Here is a 12,961-nt window from a genome sequence, read left to right as displayed (position 1 = left end):
TGACTTAGGAGTCAAGTGAGAGCACTTGATCATAGGTCATACTCATCGTTTAAGCTCAAAATGGGGTTACCATTTTTCGTTTAAGCATCTTGATGTATTCACATCTTGTCGAGTTGCTTTGACTCATGACTTGGAGTAAAGCTTCTCTAAGATGGAATAACATACCTTGGGTGGTGGTGTTGTAGTTGAACTTGTGTGGGTTGCTCAAGGTTGATGTAGTTCATCAAGGGTTGGGAGCACCGCTTGGAGTTTGAGTTCATCTACCTACATGGGTTAGCTTTGCAAGGAAGAGCACTTGTGTATCCAAAATGACAATCATGAGACTCAACATAGAATTTGCCAAAGGATATGTTTGAATGGTTTTGTGCTTCCTTGTATTCAACCACCATAGTGTAGAGACTTGGTGATGTAGAGATTGCTTAAGATGTGAGTGAGTTGCAATCTCATAGATTTAGATTCAACCAAGTACCTACACGGGTTAGATAACATGCAAGGTACAAATATATCCAAGACATATGAATAGCATCATAAGAGAAATATCAAGGATTAGTCATAGGCTCATGCCCCGCATGTATCAAATGGAGTTCCTACTCCAAGTTTGAAGCATCAACGATGTTCAATTCACCTCTCAACCTGCAAAACACTTTCTCATCAAGTGGTTTAGTGAATATATCTGCTAATTGCTTATCGGTGCGAACATGCTTAAGGTTAATGTCCCCTTTGGCAACATGATCTCGAATGAAATGATGACGAACTTCAATATGCTTAGTTTGAGAATGTTGCACGGGATTGTGAGCAATCTTAATAGCACTTTCATTGTCACACAGCAATGGAACATGTTTCACATATATCCCATAATCTTTAAGAGTTTGGGTCATCCAAAGTAATTGAGCGCAACATGAACCAGCGGCAATGTATTCCGCTTCGGCGGTGGATAAGGATACCGAGTTTTGTTTCTTGGAAGACCAAGACACAAGAGATCTACCAAGGAATTGAAAAGTACCCGAAGTGGATTTTCTATCAACCTTGTCTCCGGCATAGTCTGAATCGGAGTAGCCAACAAGATCAAAAGAGGACCTCTTAGGATACCAAATGCCAAAATTTGGTGTATGGATTAGGTATCTCACTATCCTTTTCACAGCCTTAAGATGACACTCTTTAGGAGCAGCTTGATATCGTGCACACATGCACACACTTAGCATAATATCGAGACAAGAGGCACATAGATATAACAATGAACCAATCATAGAGCAATAAACCTTTTGATCAACCGGTTCACCATCTTTGGTCAAATCAAGATGTCCACTAGTAGGCATGGGTGTAGTCATACCTTTGCATTCTTGCATATTGAACTTCTTGAATAAGTCCTTGGTGTACTTCATTTGAGAGACAAAGGTACCTTCCTTAGTTTGCTTGATTTGCAAACTGAGAAAGAATTTGAGTTCAGTCATCATAGACATCTCAAACTTCTCCGACATTAGCTTTCCAAACTTCTCACTAAATGAGGGTTAGTTGAACCAAATATGATATCATCAACATAAATTTGGCACACAAATAGTTCTTCATTAACCCTTTTAGTAAAAAGAGTAGAATCAATTTTACCAATTTCAAAGCCTTTTTCAATAAGGAACTTGGTCAAGCATTTATACCATGCTCTAGGAGCTTGTTTAAGACCATAAAGGGCTTTGTGAAGTTTGTAAACATGATTAGTTTTCTTAGGATTGACGAAGCCGGGAGGTTGCTTAACATAAACTTCCTCCTCGATTTTGCCATTTAGAAAAGCACTTTTAATGTACATTTGGTACAAGGTGATATTATGGTGATTAGCATAAGCAAGTAAAATGCGAATGGACTCAAGTCTAGCAACGGGAGCATATGTCTCACCATAGTCCATACCTTCAACTTGTGTGTAGCCTTGGGCGACGAGACGTGCTTTGTTGTGAACCACTTGTCCATCTTCATCTTGCTTGTTGCGAAACACCCATTTGGTACCAATGATGTTGTGGTTGTTGTCGGGCTTCTCGACCAATGTCCACACTTGATTTCTCTCAAAGTTGTGTAGCTCTTCATGCATAGCGTTTATCCAATCCGGATCCTCCAATGCTTCTTCAACCTTCATAGGTTCAATTCTAGAGATGAATGAGTAATGTTCACAAAAGTTAGCGAAACGAGTTTTAGAGCGAGTGATTCTCCCGGTTTGGATATCATTGTAGATTTGCTCGACGGGATGATCCTTAGCAATTCTTGCTCGAACTCGTGAAAGCTTTTGCTTGGGTCGGGGTGGAACATCCTCTTCATCTTGTGCTTCTTCTTGGCCTTCTTCATTGTTGACGTTGTCGTTCTCTTGTCGTGGTGGAGAAGGAGGTTGTTGATGTTCATCTTGGTGCGCTTCCTCGTTTTCTTCATCTTCGCGTGTCCCACTTGTGGATGCTTCCGTATCAACTCTTGGTTCACCTTGTCGTGAGGTAGAGGCTTCCACTTGGACGGACGAGGTACTCTCCTTCACTTCCGTTGGACGAATCTTGCCAATGGAAAAGTCTTGAATTGCTTCCGAAGGGTCTTTGTCTCCTACATCAATTGGCAATTGCTCTACTTGCGAGCCGTTCGATTCATCAAACTTCACATCTACCGTCTCTTCAACCTTTCGGGTGAAATTGTTGTAGATACGATAAGTGTGAGAGTTTGAGCCATAACCAAGTAGGAAACCTTCATGAGATTTAGGAGCAAATTTAGAATGACGATGCTTATCAAGAATGTAGCACTTTGAGCCAAATACTCGAAAGTATCCAACTTGGGGTTTGTTACCGGTGAGGAGCTCGTATGCCGTCTTGCCGAGTAGCTTGTGAAGATACAAGCGATTTGTTGCATGACAAGCTGTCTCAACCGCTTCTGCCCAAAAGTGCTTTGGCGTTTTGTACTCATCAAGCATCGTTCTTGCCATCTCGATAAGAGTCCGGTTCTTCCTCTCAACAACTCCATTTTGTTGAGGTGTGTACGTAGCCGAGAACTCGTGTGAAATCCCTTCTTCGTCAAGAAAGGTGTCCACATTTGCGTTCTTGAACTCCGTTCCGTTGTCGCTCCGAACCTTCTTGATCTTCACGTCAAACTGATTTTGGGCCTTCCTAGCGAAGTTTTTGAAGATCTTTTGGACCTGCGATTTGTCATCAAGAAAGAACACCCACGTAAATCTTGAAAAATCATCAACTATGACTAGACCAAATGAGTTACCACCGAGACTCTTGTAGGCATTTGGACCAAAGAGATCCATGTGAAGTAGCTCGAGTGGTCTCCTTGTGGTCATGATGTTCTTCGCGCGTGACTTCCTCCAACTTGTTTCCCTGCTTGACAAGCACTACAAAGTCTATCCTTGTCAAATATGACATCGTTAATGCCAAGGATATGATTACCTTTAATAAGCTTATCAAGATTTCGCATACCAACATGACCTAGTCTTCTATGCCACAACCAGCCTTTAGAAGATTTGGTAATTAAGCAAGTTCTAGGTTGAGCCTTTTTAGTGAAATCAACAATGTAAAGATCTCCTCTACGTATACCGGTAAAGACCATTTTATGATTGTCTCTACGAAACACTTGGCAATCTACTTCAGTGAATAAGACATTGAAACCGAAATCCGCCAGTCTAGAAACTGAAAATAAATTGTATCCAAGGGATTCAACGAGCATGACATTTTGTATGGAGATATCATGTGAGATGGCCACCTTACCAAGGCCAACCACCTTACCCTTTGAATTATCACCAAAAGTGACATATTTTGGAGGGCCGTCGTTTTCAGCAAGCTCACGGAACATATCTTTATCTCCGGTCATATGATCAGTACATCCACTATCAAGGACCCATTCCTTTCCTCCAGCCATGTAGCCGTGAAGATTTGCCATAAGACCAAAATGCCTCATTGCATCATCAAGATCATAGTCACTATCATCATCTTCATCATAGTATCCATGTTCAACATCATCTTGTGATTGATCAATTCCTAGAGATGCTAATTCATTAGATAAGTGATCATTTCTATAGTTATCTTTATTAATTCTTATAGCTCTGGAAATGATATTGCCAATGATTCCAACATCTCCTTTGGCACTCGTAAGATTAGTAAGCTCAAATAAGCAGTCGCCAAATTTGGGATCATTGGAACTCATCTTAATCAAAGCAATAGATTTATGGAGGATTTCATATAGATCTTTCAAGGAGTAATTAGGAAAGAGTTCCTCAAGAAATTTCCATATGGTGTAGTCACACTTGAGAGTAGGCAAACATCTAATCAAGTTTATAGGCAAGCCTCTAATGATGAGCTCAACAGTTCTAAGATTGCGAATCATGTCAATATCTTCATCTAGGGTAGGGTGCAAAGGATCAACATGAGGTGCACAAGGGCTAGTAATGTACTTGTTCAAATGATATTCATTGAAAATCTCAAGCATTTCATTTTTCCACTCATGAAAATACTCTCCATCAAGAATAGGCACTCTATGTCTAAGACTCCCCAAAGTAGACACATCCATCTTCCTCCAATGGTGTTTAAACCAAGGCAATGGAGACCAAAGCTCTGATACCAATTGAAAGGATCGAGAAGAGGTGTCTAGAGGGGGGGGGTGATTAGACACTAAGTACCAAAAGTTGAAGTTTTTAATATTCTTAAGTTCAAGTGGAGTTTAAGCACAAGTTTAACGAACACAATACATATAAAGCAAGCATGCAATGAGTATATGAGCAGCGGAAAGTAAAGCATGCAACTTGCAAGAATGTGAAGGGAAGGGTTTGGAGTATTCAAACGCAATTGGAGACACGGAGGTTTTTGTCGTGGTTCCGATAGGTGGTGCTATCGTACATCCACGTTGATGGAGACTTCAACCCACGGAGGGTAACGGTTGCGCGAGTCCACGGAGGGCTCCACCCACGAAGGGTCCACGAAGAAGCAACCTTGTCTATTCCATCACGGCCGTCGCCCACGAAGGACTTGCCTCACTAGCGGTAGATCTTCACGAAGTAGGCGATCTCCTTGCCCTTACAAACTCCTTGGTTCAACTCCACAATCTTGTTGGAGGCTCCCAAGTGACACCTAGCCAATCTAGGAGACACCACTCTCCAAGAAGTAACAAATGGTGTGTTGATGATGAACTCCTTGCTCTTGTGCTTCAAATGATAGTCTCCCCAACACTCAACTCTCTCTCTCATAGGATTTGGATTTGGTGGAAAGAAGATTTGAGTGGAAAGCAACTTGGGGAAGGCTAGAGATCAAGATTCATATGGTTGGAATGGAATATCTTGACCTCAACACAAGTGTAGGTGGTTCTCTCTCAGAAAATGTGTATTGGAAGTGTAGGTATGTTCTGATGGCTCTCTCCACGAATGAAGAGTCGGTGGAGGGGTATATATAGCCTCCACACAAAATCTAACCGTTACACACAATTTGCCAAACTCGGTGGGACCGAATGGTTAAACTCGGTCGGACCGATTCAACAAACCTAGTGACCGTTAGGATTTTCGGTGGGACTGAGATGCAACTCGGTAGGACCGATATGGTTAGGGTTAGGACATAATGTAATCTCGGTGTGACCGATTACACAAACTCGGTGGGACCGATTTTGGTAATAAGCTAACCAGAGAGTTGGTCAGGCAAACTCGGTGAGACCGATTACACAAACTCGGTGGGACCGATTTTGGTAATAAGCTAACCAGAGGGTTTGCATTGTAATCTCGGTAGTACCGATTGCTCAAACTCGGTGAGACCGATTTTGGTAATGGACATACACATAGAGATTACAATCCCATCTCGGTGAGACCGAGATCCCTATAGGTGAAACCGATTTGCTAGGGTTTGTGGCAGTGGCTATGACATCTAAAACTCGGTGGCGCCGGATAGATAGAATCGGTGGGGCCGAGTTTGACTTTTGGTTTAGGTCATATCTGGATGTGGGAAGGTAGTTGAGGGTTTTGGAGCATATCACTAAGCACTTTGAGCAAGCAAGCCATTAAGCAACACCTCATCCCCTCTTGATAGTATTGGCTTTTCCTATAGACTCAATGTGATCTTGGATCACTAAAATAGAAAATGTAGAGTCTTGATCTTGAAGCTTGAGCCAATCCTTTGTCCTTAGCATCTTGAAGGGGTTCCACATCCTCTAGTCAATGCCACTCCATTGTTGAACTTATCTGAAACATACTAGGTAAAAGTGTTAGTCCAACAAGAGATATGTTGACATTAATTACCAAAACCACCTAGGGAGCACTTGTGCTTTCAATCTCCTCCTTTTTGGTAATTGATGACAACATACATCAAAGCTTTAGATAAAGGTATAGAGAATAGCAAGTAAAGCTTTGGAAAGACATGTAACATGCATAGGCTCCCCCTACATGTATGCAATCATGTGAATATTGAATATAGGAGCATGTGAATGCGTAAACATGACAGAGTAAGCAATGTGTTACATATATCTTGGCTATATGCATCAGAGCAAATGATGTGAATGTGAGAAATGTACCTTCATGCTCATGAGTCCTTCTTGCAAACAGTATGTACATCAGCAAGAACTTCTCATTCACATGATTGTGATGCATATACTTACCTTGTGGTCTTGCGTTGGCTTAGGATGCGATGAACTTGCGCAAACAAGGTTAAATAACACAGATACACCTACTGACTAGAGCAAGCAAGAGAAACCACAAGAGAACCAAGACTGGGATGACATGTACAGTGAGTACTAAGTACCACATTGGATATGGACATGTCCCCAAAGGTAAAGATATGCAATAAAATCAGAGATTTCCTTCCCTTAGATGTCTTGCTCCCCCTGAATCTGCATGGGATATTGGGAGAAGATAGGGAACAGAAAATCAGAGCAACAAAAAAAACAATAGAGCTTGAGCTAAAGCAAGCAACCAAACATGTCTTTCCCCTCTTAAGGACATGTGACATCTCTCCTCTTGAACACCAAGCATCTGGGGTCTTTGATGATACTACTTTCTCCCCCTGAGTATTCTCTCTTTCTCCCCCTATAGGAAGGATTAAGCTTTGATGTGATATCTCTCTCCCCCTTTGGCATCAATTTCCAAGAAGGGCTCTTCTGGACATGTGATACAAATGGGTTGGTCCTCGAGTCATAGAGCAAAGCAGCATGTCTAATCTGATGCTGGTAGAGGACAAGAATCATTGAGTGGAGCTGGAGCAAATAGAAATCAGGAATAAGTGGCAAGTTGGTTTTCCTGTGATGGAATCGGTGACTCCGAGTTGTGTGCTTCAGTTGCACCGAAAGATTTCGGTTGGGCCGAAGAGAAAAACCGGTGTGACCGAGTTCATCAGAGTGAAACCACTTGTCACCTCAGCTCACTAGGCAAGTAAGATCTCACAAGGATATGCAAGGAATTAACTGAAAGATTTGCAATGAATTGGATGAAGAAAATGCAGAACAAAAAGGAAAGAGAAGAAACTAAAAGTTCTAGATGAAGTTTTTTTTGAAAGGGGAAACAAATATGCAAATGCAAAAGCACGGAGAAACACTAGAGAACTTCATCTAGAAATGGTCGGTGACAAAGTCACCTATGTTAGAGTATGTTGACTTAGGAGTCAAGTGAGAGCACTTGATCATAGGTCATACTCATCGTTTAAGCTCAAAATGGGGTTACCATTTTTCATTTAAGCATCTTGATGTATTCACATCTTGTCGAGTTGCTTTGACTCATGACTTGGAGTAAAGCTTCTCTAAGATGGAATAACATACCTTGGGTGGTGGTGTTGTAGTTGAACTTGTGTGGGTTGCTCAAGGTTGATGTAGTTCATCAAGGGTTGGGAGCACCGCTTGGAGTTTGAGTTCATCTACCTACATGGGTTAGCTTTGCAAGGAAGAGCACTTGTGTATCCAAAATGACAATCATGAGACTCAACATAGAATTTGCCAAAGGATATGTTTGAATGGTTTTGTGCTTCCTTGTCTTCAACCACCATAGTGTAGAGACTTGGTGATGTAGAGATTGCTTAAGATGTGAGTGAGTTGCAATCTCATAGATTTAGATTCAACCAAGTACCTACACGGGTTAGATAACATGCAAGGTACAAATATATCCAAGACATATGAATAGCATCATAAGAGAAATATCAAGGATTAGTCATAGGCTCATGCCCCGCATGTATCAAATGGAGTTCCTACTCCAAGTTTGAAGCATAAATGATGTTCAATTCACCTCTCAACCTGCAAAACACTTTCTCATCAAGTGGTTTAGTGAATATATCTGCTAATTGCTTATCGGTGCAAACATGCTTAAGGTTAATGTCCCCTTTGGCAACATGATCTCGAATGAAATGATGACGAACTTCAATATGCTTAGTTTGAGAATGTTGCACGGGATTGTGAGCAATCTTAATAGCACTTTCATTGTCACACAGCAATGGAACATGTTTCACATATATCCCATAATCTTTAAGAGTTTGGGTCATCCAAAGTAATTGAGCGCAACATGAACCAGCGGCAATGTATTCCGCTTCGGCGGTGGATAAGGATACCGAGTTTTGTTTCTTGGAAGACCAAGACACAAGAGATCTACCAAGGAATTGAAAAGTACCCGAAGTGGATTTTCTATCAACCTTGTCTCCGGCATAGTCTGAATCGGAGTAGCCAACAAGATCAAAAGAGGACCTCTTAGGATATGAAAAGAGGATCATTGGAACTCATCTTAATCAAAGAAATATATTTATGGAGGATTTCATATAGATCTTTCAAGGAGTAATTAGGAAAGAGTTCCTCAAGAAATTTCCATATGGTGTAGTCACACTTGAGAGTAGGCAAACATCTAATCAAGTTTATAGGCAAGCCTCTAATGATGAGCTCAACAGTTCTAAGATTGCGAATCATGTCAATATCTTCATCTAGGGTAGGGTGCAAAGGATCAACATGAGGTGCACAAGGGCTAGTAATGTACTTGTTCAAATGATATTCATTGAAAATCTCAAGCATTTCATTTTTCCACTCATGAAAATACTCTCCATCAAGAATAGGCACTCTATGTCTAAGACTCCCCAAAGTAGACACATCCATCTTCCTGCAATGGTGTTTAAACCAAGGCAATGGAGACCAAAGCTCTGATACCAATTGAAAGGATCGAGAAGAGGTGTCTAGAGGGGGGCTGATTAGACACTAAGTACCAAAAGTTGAAGTTTTTAATATTCTTAAGTTCAAGTGGAGTTTAAGCACAAGTTTAACGAACACAATACATATAAAGCAAGCATGCAATGAGTATATGAGCAGCGGAAAGTAAAGCATGCAACTTGCAAGAATGTAAAGGGAAGGGTTTGGAGTATTCAAACGCAATTGGAGACACGGAGGTTTTTGTCGTGGTTCCGATAGGTGGTGCTATCGTACATCCACGTTGATGGAGACTTCAACCCACGGAGGGTAACGGTTGCGCGAGTCCACGGAGGGCTCCACCGACGAAGGGTCCACGAAGAAGCAACCTTGTCTATTTCATCACGGCCATCGCCCACGAAGGACTTGCCTCACTAGCGGTAGATCTTCACGAAGTAGGCGATCTCCTTGCCCTTACAAACTCCTTGGTTCAACTCCACAATCTTGTTGGAGGCTCCCAAGTGACACCTAGCCAATCTAGGAGACACCACTCTCCAAGAAGTAACAAATGGTGTGTTGATGATGAACTCCTTGCTCTTGTGCTTCAAATGATAGTCTCCCCAACACTCAACTCTCTCTCATAGGATTTGGATTTGGTGGAAAGAAGATTTGAGTGGAAATCAACTTGGGGAAGGCTAGAGATCAAGATTCATATGATTGGAATGGAATATCTTGACCTCAACACAAGTGTAGGTGGTTCTCTCTCAAAAAATGTGTATTGGAAGTGTTGGTATGTTCTGATGGCTCTCTCCATGAATGAATAGTGGGTGGAGGGGTATATATAGCCTCCACACAAAATCTAACCGTTACACACAATTTGCCAAACTCGATGGGACCGAATGGTTAAACTCGGCCGGACCAATTCAGCAAACCTTGTGACCGTTAGGATTTTCGGTGGGACTGAGATGCAACTCGGTAGGATCGATATGGTTAGGGTTAGGGCATAATGTAATCTCGGTGTGACCGATTACACAAACTCGGTGGGACCGATTTTGGTAATAAGCTAACCAGAGAGTTGGTCAGGCAAACTCGGTGAGACCGATTACACAAACTCGGTGGGACCGATTTTGGTAATAAGCTAACCAGAGGGTTTGCATTGTAATCTCGGTAGTACCGATTGCTCAAACTCCGTGAGACCGATTTTGGTAATGGACTTACACAGAGAGATTACAATCCCATCTCGGTGAGACCGAGATCCCTATCGGTGAAACCGATTTGCTAGGGTTTGTGGCAGTGGCTATGACATCTGAAACTCGGTGGCGACGGATAGATAGAATCGGTGGGGCCGAGTTTGACTTTTGGTTTAGGTCATATGTGGATGTGGGAAGGTAGTTGAGGGTTTTGGAGCATATCACTAAGCACTTTGAGCAAGCAAGCCATTAAGCAACACCTCATCCCCTCTTGATAGTATTAGCTTTTCCTATAGACTCAATGTGATCTTGGATCACTAAAATAGAAAATGTAGAGTCTTGATCTTGAAGCTTGAGCCAATCCTTTGTCCTTAGCATCTTGAAGGTGTTCCACATCCTCTAGTTAATGCCACTCCATTATTGAACTTATCTGAAACATACTAGGTAAAAGTGTTAGTCCAACAAGAGATATGTTGACATTAATTACCAAAACCACCCAGGGAGCAATTGTGCTTTCACCCTCGCACCATCTTCTAGCTCCCCACTGGATTTTGCCACATGTACAATCTAGCAGACTCCATGGTTGAACTTAAGCATAATGCACAAACCTCAAAACAACAGTGGTTCTCTTTTGTTCTAGAATCTTCCATATCATAACTGCCCAAACTTTTTTTCTAGTTGAATTGCATTATTTGTTTTTACTTTATGCTTTACAACGCACAATTCCATGAATCATAAAATAGATTAAGGTCTTCTTTGATTCAAAGGATTCTCAAAGGAATTTTGGAGGATTCTAATCATTAGGAATTTTTCCTATCTTGGTTGTTTGATTTGTAGGATTGTAAACCATAGGAATTTTTCCATATGATTCATTTGCACTAGATTTCATAGGAAACATCCCATCCACTCGAACCTATTTGAAAGAATTCTGCGTTTTTTCTATGCACAATCAAACACTCGTACAATCTTGTAGGATTCAAGACGACATTCCACTATAATCCCATGTTTTTCCTATTCCCGCATTCTTAGCTTTTTTATAAAAACTAATTGATTTTGAATGAGATGAACTATAAGAATTAAACAAAGGGCTACATCAGGCATATATGACTCAGAGCTTACATGCTATTGTGTGGTATTTATTCATAATTTGGTTGCAAAATCTGATGCGTGCAATGCACGTGTACCTTACTAGTACTTCGAGTATGTGCAAAACACGTAAATTAGAATACCAATGACACGCTACACAGTGTCTCTCTTACAGTTCATGAAGCCACGTGGCACATGTGGAGGCGTTGTCGCGACCTCCTTGCGTGGATTGATCACAGTGACGTGCTGCTGGTTCCAGAAGAATGTACTCTCCTCCCTGAGCCATACTGGCGGTACATGCATGAAGCAAAGATGTGCACGCACGCCACGCACGCACTCATTCCCTCTCACGCACACGCAGGTACACAGGCGCACGCAATTTTGTACCAAGATCCATCCCATGTGATAATTTGATGCATGTAAAGTCGTTCACTTCATTGATGGTCAATTAATACAACGCATGCAAATTGAGTGGACGTGAGGGCGGAAGAAAGACATTATTACTCCACTGCGCGCATGCGAGTAGTTAAATCGTGGGTTGCTAGTAGTACTTCCATTGGTCTCCTTCGTATTTTGTGCCAATTTTTGATAGTAACATAATATTTACGCATTTGAGCAGTGTAGTACTCGAAATTTATGTTCCGCTAAACTCATCGGGAGCCGTTTCGGGCCTCGAAACCAAAACCATCAATTAATATTTACCTTGTTCCCATCACATTCGAAAGCCTGCTCACACCTACTAGTACGTACCAAACCTGAACATGTTCCCACTATGCAGGTATTAGTACTAGTGCTAGTACTTAGGTTATAGAAAGGGGAACTACCTAGGCGAAAATTACTCTACCTTTCCTCCTCATAAGTGCTTCTTCTTCGTCTGTCATTGCCATGGTCGGTGAGAAGAGCTCTAGGTCAAGAACTACTCGTAACAAGGGAGCGGCAACCAAGGCTGCGGAAAAAAAGAGGGCTCACCGCCATGCAGAGACCTCGAAAGATTTCTCACGGGCAGGCGATGGCTCCCAGGAGTGCCCTAGCTGCGGAGGTGAACATGCCGAGCCGGCGGAGCTAGAGTCATTATCCCTCGACACTACAAAAAAAAGACACATTCGTGACATTTTGGGCCGAACGATTTTTTTCTGTCATACATATGACACTTCCATGACAATAATTGTGACAAAACCCGGTATCATCATAGATGTGGTGGGCTCCTACTTCTATGACAAAAAATCATGACAGTAAATGGGCTTTTCGTCCTGGGCGGGCCGGAGACACAGCTGCATGACATTCTTTGGGCCGTCAATGACGGAAAAAACCATGGTAGAAGCGAGGGCGAGGAAAATTTCGGGGAGTTCCCGGTTACGGTGGGAGGTCGGGGGCTGAGCGATGCGCGTTTCTCTCGTACATGTACGCGTGTGTGTGCAAGGCGTTGACTCTAACTGAACCCGAGCGAGGCGTTGGGCTCTAACTGAACCCGAGAGATTGCACTGTAGGCTACGCGTTACTGAACCCGAGCGATCGATCGATGGCTGTTAACTGAACCCGATCAAGCGATTCCTTCGCTACTGCTGCTAACTGAAGCCGATCAATGCTGCCTCTCGATGAACAGTGAG

This window comes from Triticum dicoccoides, chromosome 3A (assembly GCF_002162155.2).
Source record: "Triticum dicoccoides isolate Atlit2015 ecotype Zavitan chromosome 3A, WEW_v2.0, whole genome shotgun sequence".
NCBI classification, from domain to species: Eukaryota; Viridiplantae; Streptophyta; class Magnoliopsida; order Poales; family Poaceae; genus Triticum; species Triticum dicoccoides.
Note: the sequence above shows the minus strand (reverse complement) of the source record.